Source organism: Triticum aestivum, chromosome 5A (genome assembly GCF_018294505.1).
Source record: "Triticum aestivum cultivar Chinese Spring chromosome 5A, IWGSC CS RefSeq v2.1, whole genome shotgun sequence".
NCBI lineage: Eukaryota > Viridiplantae > Streptophyta > Magnoliopsida > Poales > Poaceae > Triticum > Triticum aestivum.
The window spans coordinates 634,491,092-634,507,514 of record NC_057806.1 but is presented as its reverse complement, the minus strand read 5'-3'; positions in this window follow the sequence as shown (position 1 = coordinate 634,507,514).

The following is a 16,423-nucleotide window of genomic DNA, read 5'->3' as shown; positions in this document are numbered from 1 at the left end:
CCCTGGGAGGCAAGCTTTGGTGGTCGATCCAGTTGTCGAAGGCACTCGACTGACAAAGGTGCTGATGGATGGTGGAAGTGGGCTGAATCTGTTATATGCAGACACATTGAAAGGTATGGGCATTCCGATGTCCCGACTGAGCACTAGTAACATGAGCTTTCATGGAGTTATACCAGGGAAGAAGGCCGAGTCACTCGGCCAGATAGCTTTGGACGTAGTGTTTGGTGATTCGAAGCATTTTCGCAAAGAAAAGTTGACGTTTGAGGTCGTGGATTTTCAAAGTGCATATCATGCCATTTTGGGGAGACCAGCCTATGCACGGTTCATGGCTCGACCATGTTACGTGTACCTCAAATTGAAGATGCCCGGTCCCAAAGGTGTGATCACTGTCACCGGTGATAGGAAAAAGGCAGAGGAGTGCTTTCAGAAGGGCTCCAAGATTGCCGATTCCCAAGTGACAGCGGTCGAGTTCGAAGAATACAAGCAAAACGCAGATCCGAGTGACTTGCTGCGATCCAAGAAGCCCGCCACAGAGTCTGCATTCCAGTCGTCCGGTGAGACGAAGCCTGTTCACATTCACCCGACCGACCCCGAAGCAGCTCCAACCCGCATCTCCACAACACTCGACCCAAAATAGGAAGAAGCGCTCATCCAGTTCCTCCGTGAGAACTGGGACATTTTTGCATGGAAGCCCGCTGACATGCCAGGTGTTCCCAGGGGACTGGCTGAGCATCGCCTAAGAGTCGACTCGTCTGCAAAACCAGTCAAAGAGCATCTTCGGCGGTCCGCCGTCCAGAAGAGAAAGGCCATCGGTGAAGAAGTGGCTCGACTGTTGGCGGCAGGATTTATCCGAGAGATATACCACTCCGAGTGGCTCGCTAATGTCGTCATGGTTCCTAAGAAGGACAAGTCGCTCCGAATGTGCATTGATTTCAAGCACATCAACCGGGCCTGCCCGAAAGATCACTTTCCTCTCCCTCGCATAGATCAAATTGTTGACTCGACCGCGGGATGCGAGAGGTTGTCTTTTTTAGATGCTTACTCCGGGTACCACCAGATCCGTCTGTACGGGCCCGATGAGGTAAAAACAGCTTTCATCACTCCATTCGGGTGCTTCTGCTATATCACCATGCCATTCGGCCTCAAGAATGCCGGAGCCACATTTATGCGAATGATTCAGAAGTGTCTACTCACTCAAATCAGTCGGAATGTGGAAGCTTATATGGATGATATTGTTGTCAAGTCACGAAAAGGTTCCGACCTGCTCGCTGACCTCGCCGAAACATTTGCCAACCTCAGAAGGTATGATATCAAGCTCAATCCATCAAAGTGCACATTTGGAGTTCCTGGTGGCAAGTTACTCGGTTTTCTCGTTTCCGAACGGGGAATCGACGCTAACCCAGAGAAGATTGGCACTATTCTCCGAATGAAACGCCCTGTGCGAGTGCACGATGTCCAGAAGCTTACTGGATGCTTGGCCGCATTAAGTCGATTCATCTCACGACTCGGTGAAAAGGCACTGCCTCTTTACCGACTGATGAAGAAGGCTGACAAGTTCGAGTGGACTCCAGAAGCTGATGCAGCGTTTGCCGAGCTAAAAGCTCTGCTCTCCACCCAGCCGGTGCTTGCTGCTCCAATCAGCAAAGAGCCTCTGTTGCTCTACATCGCAGCCACAGGACAAGTCGTCAGTACTGTGCTAACGGTCGAGCGGGAAGAAGAAGGAAAAGCTCTCAAAGTTCAGCGCCCAGTGTATTATTTGTCTGAAGTCTTGACTCCATCCAAGCAGAGATATCCTCATTATCAGAAGCTTGTGTATGGAATATACATGACCACAAAGAAGGTTGCTCATTATTTCTCTGACCATTCCATCACAGTCGTCAGCGACGCTCCACTATCAGAGATTTTGCACAACAGAGATGCAACTGGTCGAGTGGCCAAATGGGCGATTGAACTTCTTCCCCTTGATATCAAGTTTGAGGCAAAGAAAGCCATTAAGTCCCAGGCGATAGCAGATTTCCTCGCCGAGTGGATTGAACAACAGCAGCCGACTGAAGTTCACTCGGAGCATTGGACCATGTTTTTTGATGGCTCTAAGATGTTGAATGGTTCCGGTGCTGGGGTTGTCCTGGTTTCCCCCAGAGGAGATAAGCTCAGATATGTGCTCCAGATTCACTTTGATTCCTCCAACAATGAGGCAGAATATGAGGCCCTCCTATATGGGTTGCGCATGGCCATTTCACTCGGCGTCCGTCGCCTAATGGTCTATGGCGACTCGGATTTAGTGGTCAATCAGGTGATGAAAGAGTGGGACGTGAGAAGCCCAGCCATGACTGGATACTGCAGTGCAGTGAGGAAGCTGGAAAAGAAGTTCGAGGGGTTGGAGCTCCATCATATACCCCGACTGAAAAATCAAGCAGCTGATGATCTAGCAAAGATAGGTTCCAAGAGAGAAGCCATTCCGAGTGGTGTGTTCTTGGAGCATATACACACTCCGTCAGTCAAAGAAGATCCTTTCACCGAAGAAACTCCGCAGCCCAAGAGCGCCACAGATCCGACTGAAGTTGAAATCCCAGCGGTGGTCGACTTGATCATGGAGGTTTTGGTGGTCATTCCCGACTGGACGATTCCGTATGTCGCATATATCTTGAGGAAAGAGCTTCCGGAGGATGAGGAAGAGGCTCGACAGATCGTCCGTCGATCTAAGGCCTTTACCGTAATCAAAGGACAATTATACAGAGAAAGCGCGACTGGAGTCGGTCAGAAGTGCATAACACCAGAAGAAGGTCGACTCATCCTCAATGATATTCACTCGGGGACCTGTGGTCATCATGCGTCCTCTCGGACCATCGTGGCCAAAGCATACCGAGCCGGATTTTACTGGCCCAAGGCGAATGAGATGGCAAAAGAGATAGTGGATAAGTGCGAGGGATGTCAGTTCTACTCGAATATGTCGCACAAGCCTGCGTCAGCTTTGAAGACCATCCCACTCGTCTGGCCTTTTGCAGTTTGGGGGCTGGACATGGTCGGTCCTTTGAGAACAGGACGAAGCGGTTTCACGCATGTACTGGTGGCAGTCGACAAGTTCACCAAGTGGATCGAGGCTAAACCAATCAAGAGCCTTGACACCGGTACTGCTGTTAGCTTCATCAGGGAACTAATATTCAGATATGGAGTCCCGCACAGCATCATTACGGATAATGGGTCGAACTTTGACTCAGAGGAATTCAGAGCTTTCTGCGACTCCCAGGGCACACGGGTCGACTACGCTTCAGTCGCCCATCCGCAGTCGAATGGACAAGCAGAACGAGCTAATGGACTGATTCTTAAGGGATTGAAGCCTCGACTGATGCGTGATCTCAAACACGCGGCTGGAGCTTGGGTCGATGAACTTCCCTCTGTACTCTGGGGACTGCGGACCACACCTAATCGGTCGACCGGAAGAACTCCATTCTTCTTGGTCTACGGAGCCGAAGCGGTCTTACCAAGTGATCTTCTGCATAATGCTCCCCGAGTCGAAATCTACAACGAAGCAGAAGCTGAACAAGCGCGGCAGGACGCAGTCGACCTTTTAGAGGAAGAAAGGGAGATGGCTCTGATCCGGTCGACCATCTACCAACAAGATCTGCGCCGTTTCCACGCCCGAAATGTGAGAGGTCGAGCCTTCCAGGAAGGAGATTTGGTTCTCCGAGTGGATCAGCACAAACCACACAAGCTTGCTCCTTCTTGGGAAGGCCCCTTCATAGTCACCAAGGTCCTCCACAATGGGGCGTACCGTCTTTACAACGTCGAGCATAATTTCGACGAGCCCCGAGCTTGGAACGCGGAGCTACTCCGCCCATTCTACACTTAAGTTTTATCATTCGGATGAGTTGCAATAAAGTACTTTTGTAGTTCATGGACCTCAAAATAATAGTGTCATAGTTCCTCCATAATATCTGTCACTTTTTATTTTTGTCCAATGAAATTCCCCTCAGTGGGTGACTTAGCTGCGAATCCGTTTCGCCTAAGTTTGTAAAAATCCTACCGAGTGGTGAGCCAGACTCCCACTCGGAGGCTTAGCTGCGAATCCGTTTCGCCTAAGTTATCAAAATCCTACCGAGTGGTAAGCCAGCCTTCCACTCGGAGGCTTAGCTGCAGCCTCGTGCTCGCCTAAGTTATAAAAATCCTACCGAGTGGTAAGCCAGCCTTCCACTCGGAGGCTTAGCTGCAGCCTCGTGCTCGCCTAAGTTATAAAAATCCTACCGAGTGAAGAGCAACCCTCTCACTCGGGGGCTTAGCTGCAGTCCAAGCACTCGCCTAAGTTATAAAAATCCTACCGAGTGAAGAGCAACCCTCTCACTCGGAGGCTTAGCTGCAGCCTCGTGCTCGCCTAAGTTATAAAAATCCTACCGAGTGAAGAGCAACCCTCTCACTCGGGGGCTTAGCTGCAGTCCAAGCACTCGCCTAAGTTATAAAAATCCTACCGAGTGAAGAGCAACCCTCTCACTCGGAGGCTTAGCTGCAGCCTCGTGCTCGCCTAAGTTATAAAAATCCTACCAAGTGAAGAGCAACCCTCTCACTCGGGGGCTTAGCTGCAGTCCAAGCACTCGCCTAAGTTATAAAAATCCTACCGAGTGAAGAGCAACCCTCTCACTCGGAGGCTTAGCTGCAGCCTCGTGCTCGCCTAAGTTATAAAAATCCTACCGAGTGAAGAGCAACCCTCTCACTCGGGGCTTAGCTGCAGTCCAAGCACTCGCCTAAGTTATAAAAATCCTACCGAATGAAGAGCAACCCTCTCACTCGGAGGCTTAGCTGCAGCCTCGTGCTCGCCTAAGTTATCAAAATCCTACCGAGTGAAGAGCAATCCTCTCACTCGGAGGCTTAGCTGCAGCCTTGTGCTCGCCTAAGTTATAAAAATCCTACCAAGTGAAGAGCAACCCTCTCACTCGGGGGCTTAGCTGCAGTCCAAGCACTCGCCTAAGTTATAAAAATCCTACCGAGTGAAGAGCAACCCTCTCACTCGGAGGCTTAGCTGCAGCCTCGTGCTCGCCTAAGTTATAAAAATCCTACCAGTGAAGAGCAACCCTCTCACTCGGGGGCTTAGCTGCAGTCCAAGCACTCGCCTAAGTTATAAAATCCTACCGAATGAAGAGCAACCCTCTCACTCGGAGGCTTAGCTGCAGCCTCGTGCTCGCCTAAGTTATCAAAATCCTACCGAGTGAAGAGCAATCCCTCTCACTCGGGGCTTAGCTGCAGCCCTGTGCTCGCCTAAGGTTATAAAATCCTACCGAGTGAAGAGCAACCCTCTCACTCGAGGGCTTAGCTGCAGCCCAGTGCTCGCCTAAGTGGACTAAAGAATAAGTCGATTGCAGTACAGGCACCTTGCTTTGAACCTGCAAAAGACATTCCGAGCCGAAGGCAATCGTATTCAAGCACCAAATCCAAGTTTGAATCGACATCTAAAGGAACCGAAAGTGCTCAGGCGTCAAGCCTGTTAAGGTTTGTCGGTTACAATTCCACTCGGCATACCGAGGCAAATTTAAAGCGTCGAGCCAGAAGAAGTTTTTTACCCCTCCTGTGGAGGGCTGGAAGGTGCAACAAATTCATCAAGGTCAATCCCGTCGGCGATCCGAGTGGCAGCTGCAAGGAAAGTTTCCATAAAGGACCTGAAGTCGTGCTTCTTGGTATTGGCCACCCGAAGGGCCGCCAGCTTCTCTTCTCGCGCATCTTTGCAGTGGACTCGGGCCAGACACAGAGCGACATCTGCACCACACCGAGCCGAGGACTTCTTCCACTCCTGCACTCGACCAGGGATCGTGTTCAAGCGGGCCATCAGCGACTCAAGGTCATTCTGAAGTGTCTCCTCAGGCCAGAGCGTCGAGTCGATGCGAGATGTGGCGGCCTTCAGCCTTGCGAGATAGTCCACGACAGCTGCAACACGAGACTCCAGTCGGAAAACATCCATGGCAACTTCGTCGTTCACCGGAGAATTGACGGGGTCGAGGTTTGGCTCCAGTCGGCTGGTTTCTTCTTCAAAGTTTTGACAAAATTCTGCAAGGATGATCACTAAGTCAAGGGGATAGTCGAATGGAAAAAGCCACAATTGGAAATATTTGCCAAACATGGAGGTTTACCTTCAAGCATAAGAAACAGCTTCTTGGCAAGGCCACTCAGGAAGACCTCCAGTTCAGTTTTCTTCTCAGTCAATTTGCTGACTTGGTCGGTCAGGGCAGCTTTATCAGTTTTCAGTCGACTGACCTCCTTGTTGGCAATCCCAAGAGCAGCTTTCAGATTGGTATTGTCTTGTTCGAGCTTGGTGACTGAAGCTAACTTCTCGTCAGCAAGCTTGATCTTCTCAGCTAGCTCAAGGTCTTTCTTCTGCTGGGCCTCCCTTACCTTACCTGCAAGTTACAGCAAGATCAGATTTTGAAACAAGCAAGGGGAAAAGCAGTCGTCAGGGTCTCACCAAACATACCTTCGGTCTCCTCCTTTGCCTTTGTCAGTTTCTCTTGAACCAGCTTCAAGCTCAGCTCGACTTGAGTATGTTTTTGTTCCAGCTCTGAGTAGCGAGCCACAAGATCACAAGAGTTCTGCGAAGAACCAATCGACTAAATGTCAAAAATAATTCACTTCCGAGTGAAAAAGCGAAAAACACACGTTTCTAAGACTACAGCCGAATACAAGCATTCGACCGTAGTCTCGGGGACTACACCCAGTGGGTGCACTCAGCGTGCCCCCACTAATCCCGATGAAGACAAAGTCGACCAGTCGACCCCAAAAAAAAAGTGCGAGGTGCATTCTCTAAGACTGTGATCAACTGCAAGCAGTCGACCACAGTCTCGGGGACTACACCCAGTGGGTGCACTCAGCGTGCCCCCACCGGTTTGTGAAATCCAGTCGACCAGTCGACTGACAGAAAGATCGACATCATAAAGCCTAAGGCCGACTGCCAGCAGTCGACCTTAGCCTTGGGGACTACACCCAGCGGGTGCACTCAGCGTGCCCCCGCTAACACGGAGTTTATTCGACACACCCAGTGGGTGACTACTATGAATTCCGGAAAAGAAAAGTTTTTGGTAGCATATCCAACAGAACAAACAGCGGTCGACTGACCTGGACATTGCTTTGGAGGGCAGAACTGGCGTCATAAGCTGCCTGGCTCGCGTCCCGGATGGTCTTCAGCTGCTCCATCATGAGTCCCGCCTGGCGTATTGCCTCCTTCGCTGCGCCAGCTTGGTCCTCTGGGACGTGGTGCGTCGTGAAGAGAGAGGGCTGCTGGGCACTCGTCAGTGGATTTGCGAAGGACACCGTGTGTCGAGTGGTGTTCTCTTCCTCCACAGTCAGAATCTCAGGCGCCGTCACATCCTGAAGCACCTTACTGGCGGACGCTTTCCGACTCCTCCTGCGTGCCAGTGGTTCTTCATCCTCGTCGTCGTCAGGGAGATTGATAACAGTGTTGGGTGGAGCTGCGGAGAAGAATCAGGATCAGAGATCGCGAGTCAGTCGACTAAGAACGGTGTTAAGAATACAGTACCTGGGTTCGAAGTTGCTGCATCCTCCATCTCGTGGTCATCAGCCCGGGCCGAGGTCTCAGAAGTAGCAGCACTGCAACTCCAAAGGATCAGTCGACTAACTTCAGCGTCGACCAGAGATAAAGTTCACACAAAATGAGAAGACTCAAACGACACAATTACCCTGATATGGTGGGGATGGACACCTTCATCTTCGGCAGGAGCTTGGTCGGCTTTGGCGGAGCCCCCCTAGGCTGCTTCGGCGCCTTTTCAGTCGGCGCTGGAGAAGTGGTCCTAGGGCGCTTGGTCGACTGCGTCGCAACCCCCTTGCCACGTTCAGTCGAAGGGTCGTGGACGAGCTTCGACCGCCTTTCCGAGCGCGGTGGCACGACCTCCTCCTCTTCCTCCTCGTCTTCGGCGTCATCATCATCGCCGTCGTCATCATCATCGTCGTCGTCGTCCCCTGCAACGTCCGAGTCCCATTCCTCCTCGTCCTGGCTCTCGCCCCCACTCGCCTCACCCTCCTCAGTCGGAGTTTGTGCCCCATTGGGCATCGAGTACAGCTCGGTGAGGGCCTAGCAGATATCAAGACAATGATCAGTCGACCAGTCGGCAGAGTAGACAGAGATGAATGCGACAAGAATGCAGTGGAGAGCAGGGCAAGTGTACCTTATTTGGATCACTGTTGTGGTCGAGTGGAGGAATCCTTCTGGCTCCGCGTGGGTTGTCCTTGTTTCCGGTGACGGCTGCCATCCATCTTTCCAGAGTGACATCGTCGACTGCTTCTGGATGGACTCTAGTCTCGTCTTCGGTCCCACAGTACAACCACATGCAGTGGCTCCGGAACTGGAGGGGCTGGATGCGACGCCTGAGGAAGACCTCCAGGAGATCCATGCCCGTCACTCCCTCCCGAACCAACTGCACCACGCGCTCCATCAACATCTTCACATCAGCTTTCTCCTCCGGGATCAACTTCAGAGAGGAGGGCTTGTTCACTCGGTCCATGGTAAACTGTGGGAGTCCACTCGACTGTCCCGGCGTCGACTGGTCCCGGCAGTAGAACCAGGTCGACTGCCAGCCTCTGACTGACTCGGGAAAGGTCATGGGCGGAAAGGTGCTCTTGTTCCTCACCTGGATGCCCAAACCCCCACACATTTGGACGACTCGGGTCTTTTCGTCGCCTGGACTCGCCTTCTTCACGGTCTGAGAGCGACACGTGAATATATGCTTGAACAAACCCCAGTGCGGTCGACAGCCCAAGAAACCCTCACACATGGACACGAACGCAGCAAGATAGGCAATGGAGTTTGGGGTAAAATGGTGGAGCTGCGCTCCGAAGAAATTCAAGAAGCCACGAAAGAAAACACTCGGCGGCAAGGAAAACCCACGATCCACATGGGTGGCCAAAAGCACACACTCACCCTCTTCTGGCTGAGGCTGCCACTCCTTCCCCGGAAGCCTCGCAGCTCCGTGGGGGATCAAGCCCTCGTTGGCCATGTCGAGAATGTCATTCTCAGTGATGGTCGACTGGATCCAGTCTCCTTGGACCCAGCCTTTCGGCAGGCGGGATCTGGACGAGGACCCTCCGCGGCTGGTGGATCTCCCCTTCGCCTTCTCCGACGCCGACGCCTTCTTTGCACGCTCCAGCGCCGCCGTCTTCTCCTTGGCCATGGTCGCCGGCGAGATGCGCGAAGGGAAGTGGTGCGGGGGCGAGAGCGAGCACGCTGAGCAGGGAGGAAGGAAGCAGAGAGAGGGGGAGAATGCTAAGGCGCAGCACAGAAATCCTCGCCGGGCACATTTATAAGGTCCCTTCCGAGTGGATGACAGGTGGGCCCGGTCGATCTAATCATATCTGGAACAGTTATGCAGACGGGATACGTGGCGAAAAAGGCGGCGCGGAGATCGAGGCGTCCATGCCCCGTCCCATCCGAACGCCGCGGTCCGCCCCGCTTCGCGCGCGCCCCAAAATTTCGCATCCCGCGGAATCCGCGAGCAACAAATCAGTCTGTCAGGCGCGGTGTTTCCGGCGATCCGTCGCTCGGAGATCGTCGAAGCCTGAAAGATCACTCGACGCAAAAACAGAATGGATCAAGTCGACTGAAGGCAAGTTGTTTCCTGTCGACAAAGGGATTCTTTGGTCCAGAACAGCGCACAACCGGAGCGCAAAGGTTAATCGGAAACGACATCAACTCCTTCTTCACTCGAAGCCTCAATCCATTCGGGGGCTAATGATGGGGTTATGTACCTAGGGTAGGGTCATGGACCTGATCCAAGTAACTTACCCTAGGACATCCTTAGAAGAGGTCGCCTTCCAGTCGACCAACGAGGATTCACTCGACTGGCCTGAAGGACTCGACCACGAAGACCCACTCGACCACCAGGAGGTCAAGAGGCACTCTGCACTGCAACGGCCTGTAATCAAGTAGACTTTATGATAGTAAAGGCCTTTATGTGGGGCGTTACCAGTAACGCCCCAGACTTAACTCACCTTAAACCCTCTCCTACGTGGGCTGGCTGGGGTCCTGGTGCACTCTATATAAGCCACCCCCCTCCACAGGCAGAGGGGTTCGGCACCTTGTAGTTCATACACTCATAATCCACTCGACCGCCTCCGGGCTCCGAGACGTAGGGCTGTTACTTCTTCCGAGAAGGGCCTGAACTCGTACATCCTTTGTGCTTACAACCTCTCCATAGCTAGGACCTTGCCTCTCCATACCTACCCCCACTCTACTGTCAGGCTTAGAACCACGACAGCAGCCATAACGAAAGGTTGCGTGACACGACGGTCAACACTGGATTTCACAATCCGAAACCCGGTCAATGGAAGAAGCCATCTAAGGCTAAACAGGATGAACCATCCGCCCTTAACAGGATATTGGACCGACCCTGTCAGATTCACGGCCACCCTGATAAGCCAGCTAATCATACCAACAGAAAATGTTGGGTTTTCAAGCAGGCAGGCAAGCTTAATGCCGAATACAAAGGGAGAAGGCCACCAAGAGATAAAGATGACGGCAAGGCTCGCCAGCCGAACACCGGGGGCCAGAAGCAGTTTCCCTCCGATGTTCGACCACTACCGGAGCGGAAATAGCAGTTCGGCTTCCATCACCAACCCACTATGATGGCAGGATTTACACCACGCGTACATCACTACGCGCTCAAGATACCATGGGCATCAGCGGAAGCACAATACAGACAACCCTGCAAGCATTCCCGTAACGTTTTTATCCATTTTTCGTTATTTTTCTTTACTATAAACAGGTGACCGACGGGACTTCATATAGAACGGACTCCGTCGGAGTTCGGATCCGCACACTCACCTAAGGGGCCACTTCCGTTAAGAACCCCCCTCCCCGAGGATGGGCGGCGCAGACATGCGAGAGGAGGTCCAAAACAACTTTTTTGTAGACCACACTCTTTATTTTGAGACTGTACTATGCCTTTTTCCTCCGTTCCCGACCCCGAGCATGTCAAATAGCCGGGTTGTGGTTTTTCTCTTCTTTATATATATATATATATATATATATATATATATATATGAATTTATCATTGGCTTGTTGCTCCACTCCCAGTAAACTTCATTCGAACTAATCTCCTATACTCTTTTTTAACTGAGTACGGCCGTAACGGTGGTGTTACAAGATGCACCTCTGCATAACCCGCTAGGGGCTCGGTATGGGAACAAATGAGTCGCCAATAAAAGTCCGAACAGCTCTATAGCGTACTTCGATGTCGCAAGTTTGGCCTTATATGCATCAGCTCCGAATCATTGTCTTTGGTCAATAGTTGGGTTGCCCGACTCCTGTGCTTGCTACCCTATGTTCCGCTCTATCGGCTCAGGTAGTAAAGGGAGAACTACTGTGATTGTGCCCTGGCTTTGACCGGATGAGCACCTCAGTAGAGACAGCCGAAAACTGACTATCATGATGCGGCAAGAGCTGGTCAACCACTTGACGACTTATCCGAATCTTTAGTGATTCTCCGTGGCACACAAAGGATCTTTTTAGATCAAAACATGTAAGGCACAATATTACGATACGCCGCATACATACCAGGGGCTATGTCATAGCCCCACCATAAAACTCCTATGGCTAAGTGAAAGTGTTAATGCCCTATAGTCTGATTGCCTGGTTCGCCGCATTATCACCTCCTTTATGGACCAAGACGTTGGATAAAGAGTGATTCAATGCTTTTCCGAACACCCCCGTATTTCTTACGAGGGGGCTGAAGCCAACGACTGGAAAACTTTCAAATTATGTTAAAACACCCGCACAGGAGGAATACAAGCTTTTGAAAAAATATAGATTAACTATAAAGTTGTCTGTTACAACCCTTATACACATCACTCGAATATTATGTCTTTCAAGCACTGACCCCCTATCAAGCGGGCGGCCTCTAGGACGTCTCCAAAATAATGCTCTGGTTCCGGACGGTCCTTGCCTTTGGGTGGACTCTTCGTCGCAATATTGATGGCCTTCATCTTCCCCCAGAATGTCTTGACTCGGGCGAAGGCCATCCGTGCACCTTCAATGCACGCTGATCGCTTCACAGTGTCGATATGCGGCACTGCGTCAGCAAGCCGCTGCACCAGGCCGAAGTAACTACTCGGAACAGGTTCAGTCGGCCACAAATGGACTACGACATTCTTCATGGCAGCACCGAATATCCTATGCAGCTCGGCCCACTAGGACATCTGTTCATTCAGCAACAGAGGGCGCTTCGACGCGCCGAATTGCGACCAGAAAAGCTTCTCCGTTGCACACCCCTCTTGCGCCTGATGAAACCGCGCCGCATCGGAAGAACTCTTCAGCAAGTCTAAAACATTGTCTGGAGAACTCCATACTTGGTTAAGCTGAGCATATTTTGGATCGCCGAATTTAGCTTGTAGAAAAAAGGGTTTGCCAGCCACAATCTCCCCAGCTTGCCGAATCTCCTCATGGGCTGCTCTGGATTTAGACTGCGCCATTTTCGCCTCTCGTAAGGCCTTGTCAAGATCAGCCATTTTGGCTTCATTCTCCTTCTCAAGAAGTGTACAGCGGCTAGCCGCATTCTCTAACTTGTGCACCATGGTGGACATCTTCTCCTTGTCTTGGCGACGCGCAACTTGCTCGGCCTTCAACTCAGCCGATGCCTTTTCGGCTGCTGCATCACTAAACCGGGCCTTCTCCTTGACCCAGGCCAGCTCCGCCCGAAGAGCTTCCACGGCGGCGGCACCATCTGCATTCATGCACATTTCATATAAAACTCTTTCTCAGAGTCAGGCTTCAATTACAAGCACATGGGTGTAAGGAATACTTGAAATATATACCTTGCGAGTCGTCAAGACGCCTGTTGATCAAAGCAATGTCATCCTCCGCAATATCGAGCTTTCGCTTTAGCTCGGTAACCTCCGAATTCCGGGCAGTGGCAGGAGGGGAGACACCCTGCATTCCAAGTTAAACCAAGGTTAGCACTTGAAGATCTCTTTTCGATCCTCTGATCACTTCCTTTGAAGGCGATCCGAGTCTCAGGGGCTACTGCATACACAACAGGTGCATTCTGTCAACATTATTCCATTGAAAAAATTACATCACAAACCTCAAAACCCCTTAGAAGGCTCATGAAGGCCTCATTCCACCCGCTCTTCGCGGAGAGAACCTTTTCGGCCACTGTAGCCATTAAGGCACGGTGCTCCTCTAAAACGGACGCCTGTCGTAGCATGTCCGTTAGTGTCTCCGGCACTCCTGGGTCTTTGGAAGCCATTGCCGGAGCACGACATTCCTTTAAAGGAATCCGCCTACCTGCCTCCAGAATCATCTCCGATTGTAAGCCGGACAGTTTGGGGCCGCCATTCTTGACCCCCGAACCCAGAGTGACAGAGGCACCACCTTCGGGTAACTCCTTCCTCGTTTCCTATGCTACTTGCCGGATGGGAGGGGCCCTCTGGGACGACACCTCAAGATCATCCTCCCTATTGGGCAAGGAGGCCGGAGAAGGCGTGTCACTCTCCATCATCTCTGGAAGAAGGCCCCCCGAGGAGGAGGACGATTGAGAAACACCAGGCGTTAACCTGCGAGGACGTGCACATGTCACAGAACTACTTCAGTAATAAGAAAAGAATGAGGTATGGTTAAAGTACCCTGCTTCACTTACGGTCTGGCCGGAGGTTCGTCCTCAGCATCAAGCTCTACATCGGCATCGCTTGTCCGGCTCAAGCCGATCGACGATGGCATTTTTCCTTTCTTGGAAAGTTTCCCCTCCTGGCCTCTAGAAGCAGCCCGCTTCTTGCCGTGGTATGCATCTCCTTTGGGCTCCCCGCTCTCACCCCACTCTGCAGACACCCGGTATGGTGTCGGAACTAACATCCGCGTCAGCAGGGGGACGCGAGATCTTTGGGAAGGGGTGCCGGACTCCAGATTAATACCGCTTTCTTTATCCAGTCCTGTAGGGACGGATTGCTCAGTATCTTGTCAAAAGATGTTGGAATAAAAGGTGTTGAATACTTACCGAAGTGCCCGGATGATTGCAGTCGAGGCCAACATCTTCGTTGGTGTCCGGCCATTGCTCTCGCTCCCTGAAATGTAATTTCCACATTCCTTCGTGCGTAGTACCAAGAAGTGCCAAAGAGTCTGCCGCCCTTCTAGATTGAACTCCCACATATGGAGAGGCCGCCGTTGACACGGCAGGATCCGGCGGACCAGCATTACTTAAACGACGTTCACAAGATCGACGCCCTTCTCGGTAAGGCTTCGGATGCAACCTTGCAGAGTCTGCACCTCATTAGCGGATCCCCAGTCCAACCCCTTGTTGATCCATGAGGCAAGCTGAGTCGGAGGGCCGGGATGGAATGCAGGCGTTGCCGCCCACTTGGAGCCCTGCGGCTCGTTAACATAAAACCACCTCTGCTGCCATAGTTCGGAAGACTCGGCGAAGGATCCTTCAAACCAAACTGCGCTGGCAAGCTTGTTTATTACAATGCTGCCGCACTCTGCCTGCTCCCCCTCTGTCACTCGCGGCCTCACATCAAAAGTCTTGAGCCACAAACCAAAGTGCGGAGGGGTCCGGAGGAAGGCCTCACACGTGACGATAAATGCCGAGATGAGAAGAATGGCGTCCGGGGCCAGATCGTGAAAATCTAGCCCATAGTAGAACATGAGACCCCGGTCAAAGGGGCTAAGCGCGAACCCTAGCCCACGAAGGAAGTGGGACACAAATACTACCCTCTCGCCGGATTTGGGGGTGGGAATAATCTGCCCCTCGGCAGGAAGCCGATGAAAAATTTCTGGGGTCAGGTACCTCGCTACGCGGAGCTTCGCAATATCCTCCTCCGTGACGGAAGAGGCCACCCACCGGCCTGAACGGCTGGGCCAAGATATGATTGGGGCTGGTGGTGATTGGGACTCGAGGGATAGAACTCAAGGTGGCTGGGGTTGAGGAAGAAGCAAGCGCAGAAGAGAAAGACAAGTCCGGGTCCCTATATAAAGGCCCAGAATATCGAGCGTCCCCTCCTGGGTCTCGAAACTTACCTATCCTCAAGGAGTTGTACCCAGAGGACGGTTGGGTTACCCATGCCAGCATTATTGAAAATCCCGTGAATAAGGGGGCACGATCTCTGCTTTGACAAGACATGCCAATAAAACCACTTCCCGAGACGTGGGGCGACATTCTAGCCAACGGTTGGAAATAATAATCGGGTAAGCATAATACAGTGCCATAAACAATTGCGTGCAGATTGGCCTCGTGGAGTATTGTATTTCTTGCAATTATATACACAGGTCCGGATACAATCATCATCTCCGAAGACTATATTGTAGTTCGGACGAAGGGGAACCCGCCTTGCAATGCCGAAGACAATCTGCACACCGGACTCCTCGTCATTGAAGCCAGGTTCATGGGCTACTGAGGGAGTCCTGGACTAAGGGGTCCTCGAGCGTCCGGCCTGTTATCCGTGGGCCGGACTGATGGGCTGTGAAGACACGAGGACCGAAGACTATACCCATGTCCGGATTGGACTCTACTTGGCGTGGAAGGCAAGCTAGGCGACTGATTATGAAGATTCCCTCTTATGTAACCGACCTCATGTAACCCTAGATCTCTCGATGTCTATATAAACCGGAGAGCATAGTCCGAATAAGACAGATTCATTACCATATACTCATAGGCTAGACTTCTAGGGTTTAGCCATTATGATCTCATGGTAGATCAACTCTTGTAATACTCATATTCATCAAGATCAATCAAGCAGGAAGTAGGGTATTACCTCCATAGAGAGGGCCCGAACCTGGGTAAACATCGTGTCCCCCGTCTCCTGTTACCATCGATCCTAGACGCACAGTTCGGTACCCCCTACCCGAAATCCGCCAGTTTTGACACCGACAGTCACCGAACCCGTACAAATGGCAACCCTTGGGGGCGGTCACCGAACCCGTACACTTTGGCAACCCTTGGGGGCGGTCACCGGTACTCATCAAATTGCTCAGGGCGATCTCCACAACCTAATTGGAGACCCCGACGCTTGCCCGGAGCTTTACACCATAATGATTGAGCTCTGAACACCACCAACCGTCTAGGGCGCCCAAGCACCCAAGAGGAACAAGCTCAAGGGTACCAAGCACTCAAGAGTAATAAGCTTCTCAACTTGTAACTTCCACGTATCATGTGGAGAACTCAAACCGATGCACCAAATGCAATGGCAAGAGCACACGGAGTGCCCAAGTCCTTCTCTCTCAAATCCCACCGAAGCAACTAATGCTAGGGAGGAAAATGAGAGGAAGAACAAGAAGGAGAACACCAAGAACTCCAAGATCTAGATCCAAGGGGTTCCCCTCACATAGAGGAGAAAGTGATTGGTGGAAATGTGGATCTAGATCTCCTCTCTCTTTTCCCTCAAAAACTAGCAAGAATCCATGGAGGGATTGAGAGTTAGCAAGATCGAAGAAGGTCAACAATGGGGG